We start from the raw sequence: 13,524 nt of genomic DNA, 5'->3' as shown, positions 1-13,524 counted from the left end.
ATTACCACAAATCAGAAGGTGGAAACTTACATAGAGCGTCAACATTTTAAATAAGACTGTCTCAGATGTCAATAAAACAAGACTAAGAGTCTGCAGCCATTCTAGCAGCTCTGGGAGGCTGTACTTAGGCACAGCAGTGCTTTGAGCTAAATGCTAACGTCATCATGCTAACATGCTCACAATGACAATGCTAACGTGCTGATGTGTAGCAGGTGTAATGTTTACCATGTTCGCCATCTTTGTTTAGCGTGTTAGCATGCTAACATTTACCAGTTTACAATTCTTACTTCTTTTTTTTTAATTTGACATTACAATAGTGCTAGAGGAAAAGTCCTAGGATTGCTAAAGGCATTATGATTCATTGTTTTTGAACTATGAATGTCTCTACAAAGTTTCCATCCATCCAGTATTTGTTGAGATATTTCAGTCTGGAACAAAATGGTGGACCAACAGGCCGGCTGACCGACAGACCAACATTGCCATCCACAGAGCCATGCCGCTAACGTGGCTGATAGAAGTCTTATTCTAGGTCTTGTCAAAAACTGTTGCTGTTACACCTTGTAACCAAGATGCATGAAATAAAACACAGCCAGAGAGAAACAAGTAATTCAGTGTTTGTAGTAGCCCCAGGAGACACTGTTGTAGAACATCCATAAGCTTCAAAGAGCAACTGAATTAGTTGGCTCTTCATTTTCTTTTGATCAGTGTTTAATGATTTCTCAAAGGGGGAATGGTGAGCGTACAGCATATAAAAGTGAATTCACTAGTAAGGGGAGAAATACCACTAAGAATGTGTATGGCCATCCCTTTTCACAAGTCCCATAAGATGTCACAGAATGCATCTGTCATCAGTCAGTTGTAAAATATCTTTTTCATCCTGATGGGAAATGCAGGTGCAGTTCAGAAGGTAGGCTAATTTATTGTGTATTGGCTGTAAGCAGGGCTGATTAGCCTCTTCAGAACAGATTAAGGTGAAGTCATTATTGTGGAAGGCAAACTGCAGAGGGCTTGTCACCACAGAGAGTTCAGTAGTAGGTTGAGAAGATGGTTTATTGTCCATGACACAATGAACTGCTCCAGCATCCAGCACAGGCTCGTATTGTCTGAGGCCAGTGAGGCCTTACAGGGGACATGAGGAAATCTTTGTGTTATTTCTAAAACGTGAGATCGTAAAAGTTGCTAGAAGAACACATGAGGGTATTTTGTAGTTATGAGGATTACATCCTGGTTCAGAAATGGCTATATAAAAAACTTGACTGAACATGACTGCTCAACAAAATAAATTGTTGTGTGGAACATTTCAGTCTTACTGGACATGACGTTGCAAGTATAAAGTTTTATCCTCTTAGCTAAATTTTGTTATAACACTATATAGGCTACATCAGGTATTATTGCACACCGGCAGCAAGGATACTGAACAATTTGAACTTCAATCATGTAATGTTACATCAGTAAACACACGCTGATGTCCAGCCATTGTGTGATACTTTATAACAAAGGATACAAAAAGGATGAGAGCAAAGGCAGTGCTAGGGCAGTGCTGGGTCTAAAAAAGACATATATAAAAAAAACATTTCATTATCAAATGACCTTGTCAAGGGGAAGCTAGTGAAAATGAGAAAGTGGAGGCAGGCAGAGAGAGGGAGAATTAGAATAGTGGAGGAAGACCACCTGTGGCAGGCTACAGTAGCTCCTCTGATGCTACTCACTATTGGCAGCGCTGCTAGCGATGTTAGCCACCTGGCAGCCAGAGGAAGGACCGCAAAAGTTCCCCAAATGAGCTCCATTTGAGCAAATGAGCTCCATTCAGAGCTGATTTGAGCAGGACTCCTGAGTGGAATGTTCTGTCACTGTGTTGCTTGTTTATCGAGATGTGAGATGTGAGATGTGTAGTGTCTCCATGACTGTTGCCTATTTCTGCATCTGCCTGCCTTCTGTCTGCAATCTGATCACATTTCCCAGTCCTATTGGAGAGCTGAAAATTATAATTATTGTTTTACTTTTTTTTTCTACACTGAGATTGTCATTCTGATTGAAACATCAGAAGTGGGCATATGACGCTTGAAACTGACTTTCAAAGGCCACATGCTCTTGTCTAGCCTTGTTCATTCATGTATATATTACACATTCCATAGCCTACCAATAAATAATTCCCCAACCAGCCCCAGCAAGAAAAAAATCTCTGGTGCTGCCTATGGATGAAGAGTTCTAACACTTCCAACTGACTTTTGGTGTCAGTTGGAAGTGCCCCCCAGTACATAATCATTATTAAAGAGACTGCTGTAAAACAATGAACACATTTTCAAGTACTCTGACATGACTCATTATCAGAATTTGAGCCATTAGGTCCAATAAAACATAAAAGTCTCGAACAGTGGTATTGGTAGATTAGTTTTGTACCATTCATGTTTGCAGCAAGTTGTACAGGACTCTAACGCCCATGCTCTATGGACCCAAAACATAGACGCCCGAGTATTCCTAAAAACTTTCATTTGAATGAATAGGGTGCCATATTGGAACACAATATCCAGTTCTCATAATACATCCATGGTGCTCACTCACTGCAGTTTAGGACACACTTCATGACTAATTAATAATAATATCTGATTTTCTTATTCCCAGTGGGCGGACAAGTGACCACACCACATACCAGAATTTCAGCTATATATGTCTTCATTGTGTAAATAAAAATCTTTAACTTAAAGGATCATTCTGGATTATTACAATTTGGGTCTTATTTGCGTAGGTTTGGCCATCATTCCTTTCAGTTAAAATAAGATTTTTCACCAAGTTGATTGTTGAGATCTGGGAATGCGGTGACATTGCTAAAAAGAAATCCAACAGTGAAAGAAACACGAGTAGTGAGATGATCATACACGTCTTAAACAAACCATCAGGTTAGCCAAACCTATTTGTAAGAGAAAACAAGGTTTGTTTGTTAATGTCTGTTGACATCAATCACAGTTTAACGACTTACCTTCTGGTTCAACTTTGACCTACCGTACTTACCTTGGTTGTGCACACAGTTTTCCTGTGCAATGAAGGGTTAGTATCAAAATTCCCAGTATGATCACTTTTGATTTTATCTCTAAATCAAGTGGGTTAGTTACAGTAATCTGGCTGAACTGTCGATTTGTTTACAACCTGTCTGGACTTTCTTGTTGCAATGTCATCATCTTCTCTGATCTCAACACTTATTCTGGTGAGTATAATGTTATCATAATTGATAGAAAAAACGGCAAAAATAAGATAAATAAGTTTAATAAATTAAAAACTAGTGCTGGTGGCGCAACATATTGTAAACTGCACCCAGATGACTTTGTTTTGGCGATGCCACAGTCCCATAAATCAGCTCAAAACCATATGATGGCAAGACATAATAAAAAAAAAACAAGACAAACAGTAAACAATGCATCTCCTCCCCTCCTCGCCTGAAGCTTCGATTTCTCGTGTTTTTCTCTCTCAGGCTTTATTTGTGTGGTTGCTGAGTGAAAGCCACCACAGTGGCAGAGAGGCCCAGAATAGCCGAGGGTGGGGAAGGACAGCGGGACTTGCATGTGGGCTGCTGAGCTGTGCGCTCTGTAGTGTCTCTAAACCATCCGCTGGCCTGTGGAATGGAGGCTGCTTCCTCATGCATGCCGGTGGTCAGAGCCGGGCCTACACACCCTCAACTATTTCTGTCCTCTTCTCTTTCTCATTTTCTCTCCCTCTTTCTCTCCCTCTTTCTCTCCCTCTTTCTCTCTCTCTTTTTCACATACAGCTGCCTTTTAGAGTTAAAATAAAATAGAATAAAGTTAGATTAAAATATTTGGAAATGTAATGGAAGCATAAAGGAAGATGAAAGGTGGGAAGGAAATTGAGAATGGGAGGGAAAATAGCTAGATTCACTCCCTAATTTCCACCTGATCTTACACCACCAGATATTAAACATCAATATAATTAAATATACACATTATTCTATTCCTCCATTCCCACTATTCTCATCCTATAATTTATCATGCGCTAAATAACTTTTAGGCAAATACATTTGCCTTTTTTATTCCACATGCTGCCTGTTTTGAACCATGCACGGCTTATTTCTGGCCGGTTGGCTGTAATATAATACTGGTGACACAAGAACATCTATTTTTTCCCCGTCGTAAACTGCCCGGGGGAAGGAAATGCTTTAATGTAAATGGAAGAAATAAGATATGCGATGAGTTAAATGCACAATGCTATTTCTGGATTTTTCAAAAATGCAAGCAATACAGGAAAAAGGATAAACACACCCCATGGAGTTGTTAATCACAGCGCCAGTCATCAGAGTGAAATGCACTTTTAATGATAACACCGACATTCTTGGGGCGTTACTGTTGCTGATCACACAATTATGTGGCGCTGATTGAGTCTAATTCAGTGACTAATGAATGTTTAGCTACCTCGAGGCAGGGCAGTATAATCTTCAAAAAATGTGAAACATTCCTTTTGTTTGGTATCTGAATGTGTCGGCGAAACTGCACCGCTGGGAAATGTAAATTTAAAACAATGTAATGACAGGCTGTTGGGGAATTCTTCAGCCGTACAGAGAGTGGTATTGTTTCAGGGAGGCCTTAAGTTAACATTTGTTAGTCTCCAGCTTTCTTTGCTGACATAAATGTGCAGTACTCAGCAACACAAAGGAGCATATGTGTGAAATATTGCCTGTTTGTCCGGATGCATTCCAGGCACCTGGTGAAGCACAAACACACAGACACTCACTGTAGAAGAATGCGTCCACTGAACACTGTATAAAAATTCAACCGCTGATGTATCGGCCACTCAAATGCTCTTACTCCCTCAATCTCCCTCTTTCTCTCTCAAATTTACTCCACTTTAGTGTCCTGGAAACATGCCAGCTAGGCCTACTGTATTTCTCTACCGTGCATTACATACATGACATACTGTAGAGGCCTACTCTTTATGGTTTAGTGACCTAAATTGCCAACACTGTCAAACCCAACACATTTCAATTTAGAAATGTAAAGAAATTCCTCTGCCATCCATCCCCCATAATGCACCCCAGTCTTGTCTTCACGTCTCAGTTCAGACACTTCTGTATGAGTCAGCAGCTGAAGGCTCTGATTGACGGCAAGCCTTGGCTCCAGTAAGTAAAAGATAAGCAGGCCCAGATGGGGCAGGTCGGATGTGTCTGCCCACATGATTTAGCCCTAAGTCTGGGACAGTGGCGGGGACCAGAGCCGAGCTTGCGCCCCCACCCCAACCCCATGTCAAACACATACCACATGGGAGAGGTGTAGATCACCGTTTGATCTGCCCTGTGGGGGAATCAAGATATCCAGATGGTGCTGGGGTGTTTCTCTGCCCTCAGCCTCTGTATGACCCAGCTACCACGGGCAGAGTGGTTGGGATAGTTTACTGCGCCGTAAATTGTGATGGATAAAATATATGGTTGCTCATTATGCCACAAAGGAAATCTGATGGGTTGATCTTGGACTTCAGTGTCATCATTTTACAGTTGTGCGCTCTTTCTATGACCCTGCTGACTGGAAAGGTTAGGAGGTTTACATTGTGCTGCAGTAAAACAGAGTAGGTTGAAAAAATGGCTGCTAATCATGGCCCAGAAGATGAGTGATGGCCTAATGATTGTAGTAGATGTTATCATGTAAGAATAAGTGTTTCTGTCTGACCTGTAAGAATGGAAGGTTAGTCATATAATAATCATCCATTATTTTGTAGCAAACTATAATGGATAACAAGTCAATGTTGATCGGCAGACAGAAGACAAGTCTGGAGTTGAACTTGATCCTTATCAGCTCTCTTTGACACGTATTCCAGGTTGTTAAGGAGTGATGTCTTTCATAACAACAGCTTTTACAAAAACATCCAACCAAACAGCAAGTGCCTATGCATTTCACACACTACATCATTCAAACTGTTTTCTTCCTAAATCATTACTGCACACAATAAAGTGAATATATTACAGAAGCCTTACAGATGAGCCACAATATTTGAAACAAACTGTAGGCTTCTATCATTACAATCCAATCTTAATAGCTCCGTAATAGTTCAGAAACATTTACTCCTCCAGTACCGTTCAGCTTAACTGATGTTTAAGGAGTTCATGCCTAAAGTGCTGTATGCTGCCATTTTGGATTACAGTGATTTATGCCTTGTTTTAGCCTGTGAGTTGCTCACAGGGGGAAAGAGGACCAAAAAAAAAGATTATTCAGACAGAAGTACAACGTCTCGCCAAAGGTGAAGTCAAGCAGAAGGGAAATTACTTGTTGTCAAAATTTAGAAGAGAGTTAAGTATTTTAACAAGACTAAGAGTCTACAGCCATGCTGTGAGACTGTACTTAGGTACAGCGGCACTAAATGAAAAGTCAAGGGACGGACATTGCCATCCATAGATCCCGTTGCTAGCGGGCTAAACAGAGTTAGGTTTGTCACATATGTAAGTTTAACAATAATTTTGAATTGAAAAAAATACAGTGCATTAATTAATCAGTAGGCTACGTAACACGCTAAATTATAGTTGGCAGCTTTTCAGTTTCATGAACTTTGTAGCTGATAAACTGCAATGCTTTGGTCAACACATGAAGAATAATGATTGACAAAAAGTGAAAATACAAAACCATGTTGCTAAATTACAGCAACATAAGACATTTCATTTCACTCCTACCAGCCTTGATCTTAAGGTATTCTTTTGGATCTGAGGGCTCAGAACCCCCCCAGGACTTTCATTAACTAAACCTTTAATCCAGAATATTGAATGCTTACAGGCAACATTAGACCATAACCTCAGCTGAATGATTCTAAAACTACTAATTTGTTCAGTGGAAAGAGCTTTGAAAGATGCATTTGCCAGTTAATTATCAGCTCGGCTTCCAATCAACGTCCTCCTTGATGGTCTCTGTGTTGACGGCACACACGGTTTGTGTCCAAGCTATCAAATGCCCTTCCTTTCACATGATCAGCTCTTTTGTGGCCTCTCTGTGCCTTGGTCTTTTGCACACGCTCAGTTTCACCGCACACGCTCGGTGTCTCAATACTTCTGTACACGCTCACTGGCTCTGAATACAATAAAGCCTGAGGTATCCCTGGTATTTGTCTAGCCCCCGCAGCAGCTCCCTCTGCCTTAGACACATACTAGAGTTTCTGAGGAACAGACCGTTATTACAGGCCTCTGCACGATCCTTTCTGAGCTAATTTCTATGTTTGAGTTGAGAAATGTACAGTGGGATACAGTGTGTGGCATCTATTAGCATTACATAAAATGAAGTTGAACAGAGGCTGAGAGGAATGTCAGGGTCAGTGGACATCATTTAGTTAGACAGAGAGAGAAACTGAAGAGGTGTCAAGTTAAAATACCTGCAGTGTTCTTACCTTCTGTCGACAGGTTTGGACAGGTCACCACCATATTACCACTGTCAGCTTTTGAACTACAGTGTCAGCTTTACAGTCACGGCAGACAATAGTTGAGAAGTTGCTTTACACAACTTTTAGAAATATGCTCATCACATCTTGTTTTCCTCTCTTATCAACCATTTAAAGGGCCAGGTCATCAGCCAATAGACTTAATTTAACTGCTATCCTTTAAAGGAAGAGCCTACTGTTTGATTTTTCAAAATATTGTCTTTTTTCCATCTCTCTCACAGCCTCTTCTTTTAGCATCTCTGCCACAGTGTGAAGGTGCACGTGTGTGGTGAGATTGATCAATTTTAGCTCAGTGTATGTGGGGCTGTGGGATCAGTAGCAATTCTGCTCAGAGGTTGTAAAATGCATGTTTAAGACAGATGGCTGTTTCCCTATACTTCAAATACTAATTTACATATACAGTGGATCAAATGTGTAATGTGAAAGGGGTCGCTTGCAGTGACAAAACTATTATCATCGGACTCTGCAGTTACCCACAGCTCTATGTAGCATTTTGGCGTCTTTTAGATCATTGTCTTGGTTTTACGACCCGCAACTTTACTCTTTGGTTCCATCTCACCGCTCTCATCAAAATAATTTCCAGTTGCAGCAGGCAGCTGTGTTTAGCTAAAAAGCTCTAAAAACCCACTGTTCACTACCTGCCCAGCACCACAGCAGCAGACAGACAAAGTCCACAACTAGCTGGAGAAGATAATGGAGCATTTAGCAGCTAAATGCTAAATATTTCCCTCCGGAGTAGGTGGAAACCAAAACAGAGCTAAAAGGAGAGTTAATAATTGACTTAATTCATCAGGTGGCCAGAAACCTGTCTCAAAATGAATGCTAATATTGCTCTGTATCTACTCGATGTTTAAATAGGCAGTTGTTTGCTAATACATTACGCCATAACAACTTTATCAGGTAAAAAAAAAATCAATTGACGCAGCTTTAAAATACCCAGGCACGTCTTATTTAATACAGTGGCCACACTGTCAAAAAAAGAATTTATGTTGTTAAAAGTTGGTGGCACTTGAGTTAAATGTCATTTTGTTACAGAACACAAACAGTATGTGGCCATGATGTACATTCATCTGTCAGAAGGCTTCAATATCTTCTGGAAAAAAAGAAAAGCAAAAGACAGAGATTAATTGGGTCCATTTAGGAGAGATAGGAGTTGCACATTCACTGTACATTCGCTGTTTAAAAGAATGAAATACTCAAATTAAAACTGTTAAGATAAAAAGTACAGCAGATGGTGCCTGGGTATCTTCAAAAGTCCTGGCTCAAATCTTCTCGTGCCTCTCTGCCTTTTCGTGCTCAGTGCTGTTTTGGAATCAATCATATGCTTTACTGTGGGATGCGTGCCATACATAGAGCTGCCACTAAAATGAACAACAATGCCCGAGAAATCCTCAAGAATGCGTTTCTTATTTCAAATTACACAATTAAGCAATTTTATGAGAAGTATGAATGCAATCAACTCAATCAAAGTGCTTCTAAGTCGGCAGCTGGAAACCTCCGATGCTTCTAATGAACTGAGCTTTTGGAGATAATCTCACCAGATGTTACAAAGCACATTGCTGTTGCTGGAAATAAAACCACACATACTTCTATCTAAAGCTGATGAAAAGCAGCCAACACACACTCACTCTGATAATGTACAGTGCTGCAAAACATTCCCTGAGATCATAAATACTCATTATTATTATTGGCATTATCAGCTCAGTTAAATGAAATCAAAGGCATAACTTTCTGTCAGTGATTTAGGGCTCTTCTCTTCTGCTGATGTTTCCATTAGCAACAAACTGTGATTTTTTAATGGGCACAACAAAATTTAAAGTGTCAGCTACAAAAGGAACTTTATTCTTTAGTCTTGGAATGTTATTTACTGACCGATATGACAGATATGACTTTCATAAAGCAAACTAGAGCGACACATGGATTCCCAGAGGACAACCAAGTGGGTATGGAGAAAAACAGGAAGTAATCATTTGATCAGATTGGAGGTAACCCGACAACGATGGGTTTCAGTTGATGTCATTCCCCTCCCAAAGTTGTCATGAAATGACCATGTAATATACTCCAGGTTCAAAAATAGAACTGAGCAGTTATTCACTCAGTATCTCACTTGTATCTCACAAGGAATGCTGAATATTTCCTCTTCCCCATGTGACCTGTAAGATACACCACTGAAAACTTAACTGTCTGCCTTGTTGCTCGATAATTGCACCCAAACATCAGTTTATGCACATTATCTCCTTACATGAAAAAGCATTTTATAAACACTGTTGTGTACATTCTCCAAATTCCAACATGTTCTCAGAGCCTGAAACACATTTCTAATGAGGAACAGACTCTGCCAGTGGCCGAAGAATAAATCAAAGATCTGCTAAGGACACTGTATGTACAGTACATTGTTTCCCTCAAGCTATCTAAAGACCTCCACCAGCACAATGTGAGACAAGCAAGACCGATGTTAGTGCTAATATCCTCCTCTCAGCCACTTATGTGAAAACAGTTCAGGGTCAGGCCTCCAGCTGGCCTCAGCTTGACTGTAACTGATATCCTACTCCGCTCACCCCGCATGATAGGGCCGAGGGCAGCCTACCAATTCGCATGGACATAATAGCGCTTTGGTTGTGGATGGAGCAGGATCTAGGCTGGTGGAAATGGACCACCGCAAGCTGATTGCAAGAGGGTGGCCTGTGGCACAGCTACTGGAATTCCAGTGGGAAGAGTCACTCCTCACCAAGTGATGTATGACTTGCTCTGTTTCCAAGGATGTGAGCCAGACATCTCCACACTAGCATGGATGTGGTCAGATAGTCTACTGTAGAAGAGAGAGTTTGTCTCTTCAAGGTTAAGGAAAAATCCCCCTCAGATACTCTTACACTATCATCAATCCGAGATGTTTAATGCATTCCCGGAGTAATTTTGTGATGAAGTGTTACATTAAGTTACATTAAGTTAAGTTTGTCCTGTTCCAATCTTCCAGAGAACAAGCCTCAATTTGCTGCAATCAGTTGTGGTTGATACACGGACGTCACGTCAGTGTAGAGACGCATAGCAGTAATGATAGCAAGCAATAACATTAATGAGTGAGCGTTGGAAAGTTTTTCCCATTAACTAAAATAAATAGTTGTGCCTCTTACTCCAAATGGCGCTTGATTGTCGCTGTCTCTACCAGTCGCTAACTTTTTTAGTGTGCCGTTTGGTGCTGGGCAGGTAATGCACGGTGGTATTTCAGAGCTTGTTTGTTAAAAACATGGGGGGTTAATGAGAGCGGTGAGACTAAACAAAACATTAAAGTTGCGGGCCGTAGAACCAAAACAATGAGCTGAAAGATGCAGTACAGTGATAATTCTCTTATCATTTGTCACAATGAGCGACCCCATTCACATTACACACAGCCATTTGACTCATTTTTAATACAAAAATGCTTTATATAATATCTGTTGTTGCTGCTTGATGCCATCTACTTTTGGCCATTTACACATAAACACAGCTATTTGCTACTATTGTTGTAGAGTGAATTATTCCTTTAAAGGTTTAAATCCCACTGGAAGTGAATGTACTATCTTTTTAAAAAAGGTTGCACACCAAAAAGAGGCATGGCGCTTACAATAATAATAATTAATAAAATTGTCAAGTTGCTGTAACTGCACTGTAAGTTGCATTGCTAATTAATACCAGCATTTTAAATCTTGACCTCTTGCAGTCCTTGCTCTTGAACTCCACCTTTCACCTTATGCGAAGTTTGTTCAGTTGCTAAAATAGGCACAAAAGCCGAGGTGCTACCTCTGGTGTGTGTGGTCTGCTGTAATTCAGGTTGGTGCATCGCCCGGACACACCCACACACACACACACACACACACACACACACACACACAAACATTTTGGGATACAGCCACAGAGCAAGACAGTGTTTAGACTACCCACAATCCCCTCCTCCACTCCGCTCGGCAGCCCATCTCCTGCACTCAGAACATTGGCCAGTGCCCTCCCTGTGTGCTGCCTGTGGGGCTGGGAACATTGTGAAATCTTTACTATCAGGATGAAAATAAATGTGCACATGAGGACCTACAGTTAAATAGTGCAACCCTGAGAGAAAGCTTTGAAAAGAAAGTAAATGGAGCAGTTGATATGGCTGTCAACATGCGGCGTCAAGTCTCTAACTGTTAACAATGTCTATTGAACATGTGTGCTGAACATTTTATTCATTACAATGTTATTGAAAGCTGTTAAAAATGTTGACAAATGCCACTGAAACTCCCTCCAGAGTTGTAGGGAGGAATGTTTTTGTTATAGCTACATATATCTTTATTATTTTAGTGTTGTTCCCTTTGGAATCAGTTACACTAACATTTTAATGCTTCAGATTTAATCGTAAAAATTAAGGTTCAGAAGATGACATTTTGCGTCCACACAAAATTTTTTTCCATACGCTCCCCATCTTTCTATGTTGATCATATGATAGATGGATTGCAGTACATGAAGGCTGGGCAAACTATCACACTATCACCAGTTTCAAATAACTGCACTGAAAAGCCAGATGTAGAAGCAGCAACCTTTTCAAAAGACAAACTATAGTAGTGCTTTTTGTTGGTTTTTCATAATCCTCACCTCGCTCACTTGGCCTACCTCAGACAGCAAGTGATAATGATGCAGTTTACTGTATAATGGGTGTGAACACATGTGTCGCAGCAGCTGGAGGAGGAAGGGCGGAGTGGGTTTTCAGCTGAGTAAGGTGATAACATGAGATTAAAACTAAATCTGTGAGACATGAGAAAGTCATCAACTACACTTACTGTAGACACTTGTTACACCTCAGTACCACAACAGGCAAGAAAGAGGTAAATGGAGCTGAGTATGCTTCTTTAAATCCTGTTTTTCTTAGTTGATTTACTTTAGTAGACAAGGACAGGCTTGTTTACCTGAGCTGAGATCAGCACATGGTTTGTCAGATGGAGAAAAGTAACCTCAGTGGAACAGTTTAGACAGGACACCTCAGACTGTAGAGAAACCTCACTTAGAAAGCTCTCCTTGTGTAAACGGCAAAGACGTGGGCCAAAACAGACCAAGGCAAATTAGTCTTGAACTGGAATAAAAAATCGGTCTAATTCCTCCCATAACACAACCCAAAACACAACTTGTGATGGAAAAACAAAAATAAGATGACAAGCATATTCCTGGCAAACCCTGTGTATTCAACAGAAAACACCATACAGTAGAAGTTTATGCTGCTGTCTCGAGTTTGGTGAAAGAATATCTGAGAATAGTCAAGGAAACTGAAAAAAAAGTCAGGGCTGATAATCTAACGTTGGGTGGGTGTAACACTTTATGGTTTCTAATAATGCAAAATAAAGCTTATGTCAGTTGTAACTCATGACTTAATACATGTCAGAAAATCCGTTATTAAGGCATTATAGATCAGTAATAAGACATTAATAATGATTGGTTTGTCAGGCTTCTCCTCCAGCATAACTTGCTTTTTTAGCTAGCCATTTACTTACTAATATTTACAAGTGCAGACTTTATGGCTTAGGGTATTACAAAGTAAAATGCCTATGACCATGTATTAATGACTTACTAACATGTAACTACAGACTTAATGGCTTATTAGAAAATGATTAACTTAACATGAGTTGCTTGCTATGTGCAAGTTTTATAATCTCGCCTGATCTGCTCTGATTAAACTACCTGGCAAAATTAGTTTTTCAAAAAGCTGCAGGTTACAATGTGACCGATGTAAGAGTAGATAATTACACAGACTCAAACAGTGTTTTTGTAACACACCTTGTAGCTGAATCTGAACACTGATATTTCACAAATGTTTTCAGTTTGGTTTCAGTGTGATCGTGATTTATTGTTATATAGGTACATTTAAAAACACTCCTCATTTATTTTTCCTCAATTTTGAATGCAGCACAAGTCGTAGCAAAGGTCAGCACAGCTCAGATCAAAGCTCAACAAATTTGAGCTTTTGGTGCACCCCCGTCATAACACACACAATAATGGAGTACAAAACCTATAACCTACCGTATAAACCAATGATGTGACTCTGCACACAGATTGATTTCCTTATTTTACAATGTCAACAGGTGTGTAGTTATAATTACACAATAATGA

The sequence above is a fragment of the Siniperca chuatsi genome, linkage group LG11, assembly GCF_020085105.1.
Source record: "Siniperca chuatsi isolate FFG_IHB_CAS linkage group LG11, ASM2008510v1, whole genome shotgun sequence".
NCBI lineage: Eukaryota > Metazoa > Chordata > Actinopteri > Centrarchiformes > Sinipercidae > Siniperca > Siniperca chuatsi.
This window is presented reverse-complemented; position numbering follows the sequence as displayed.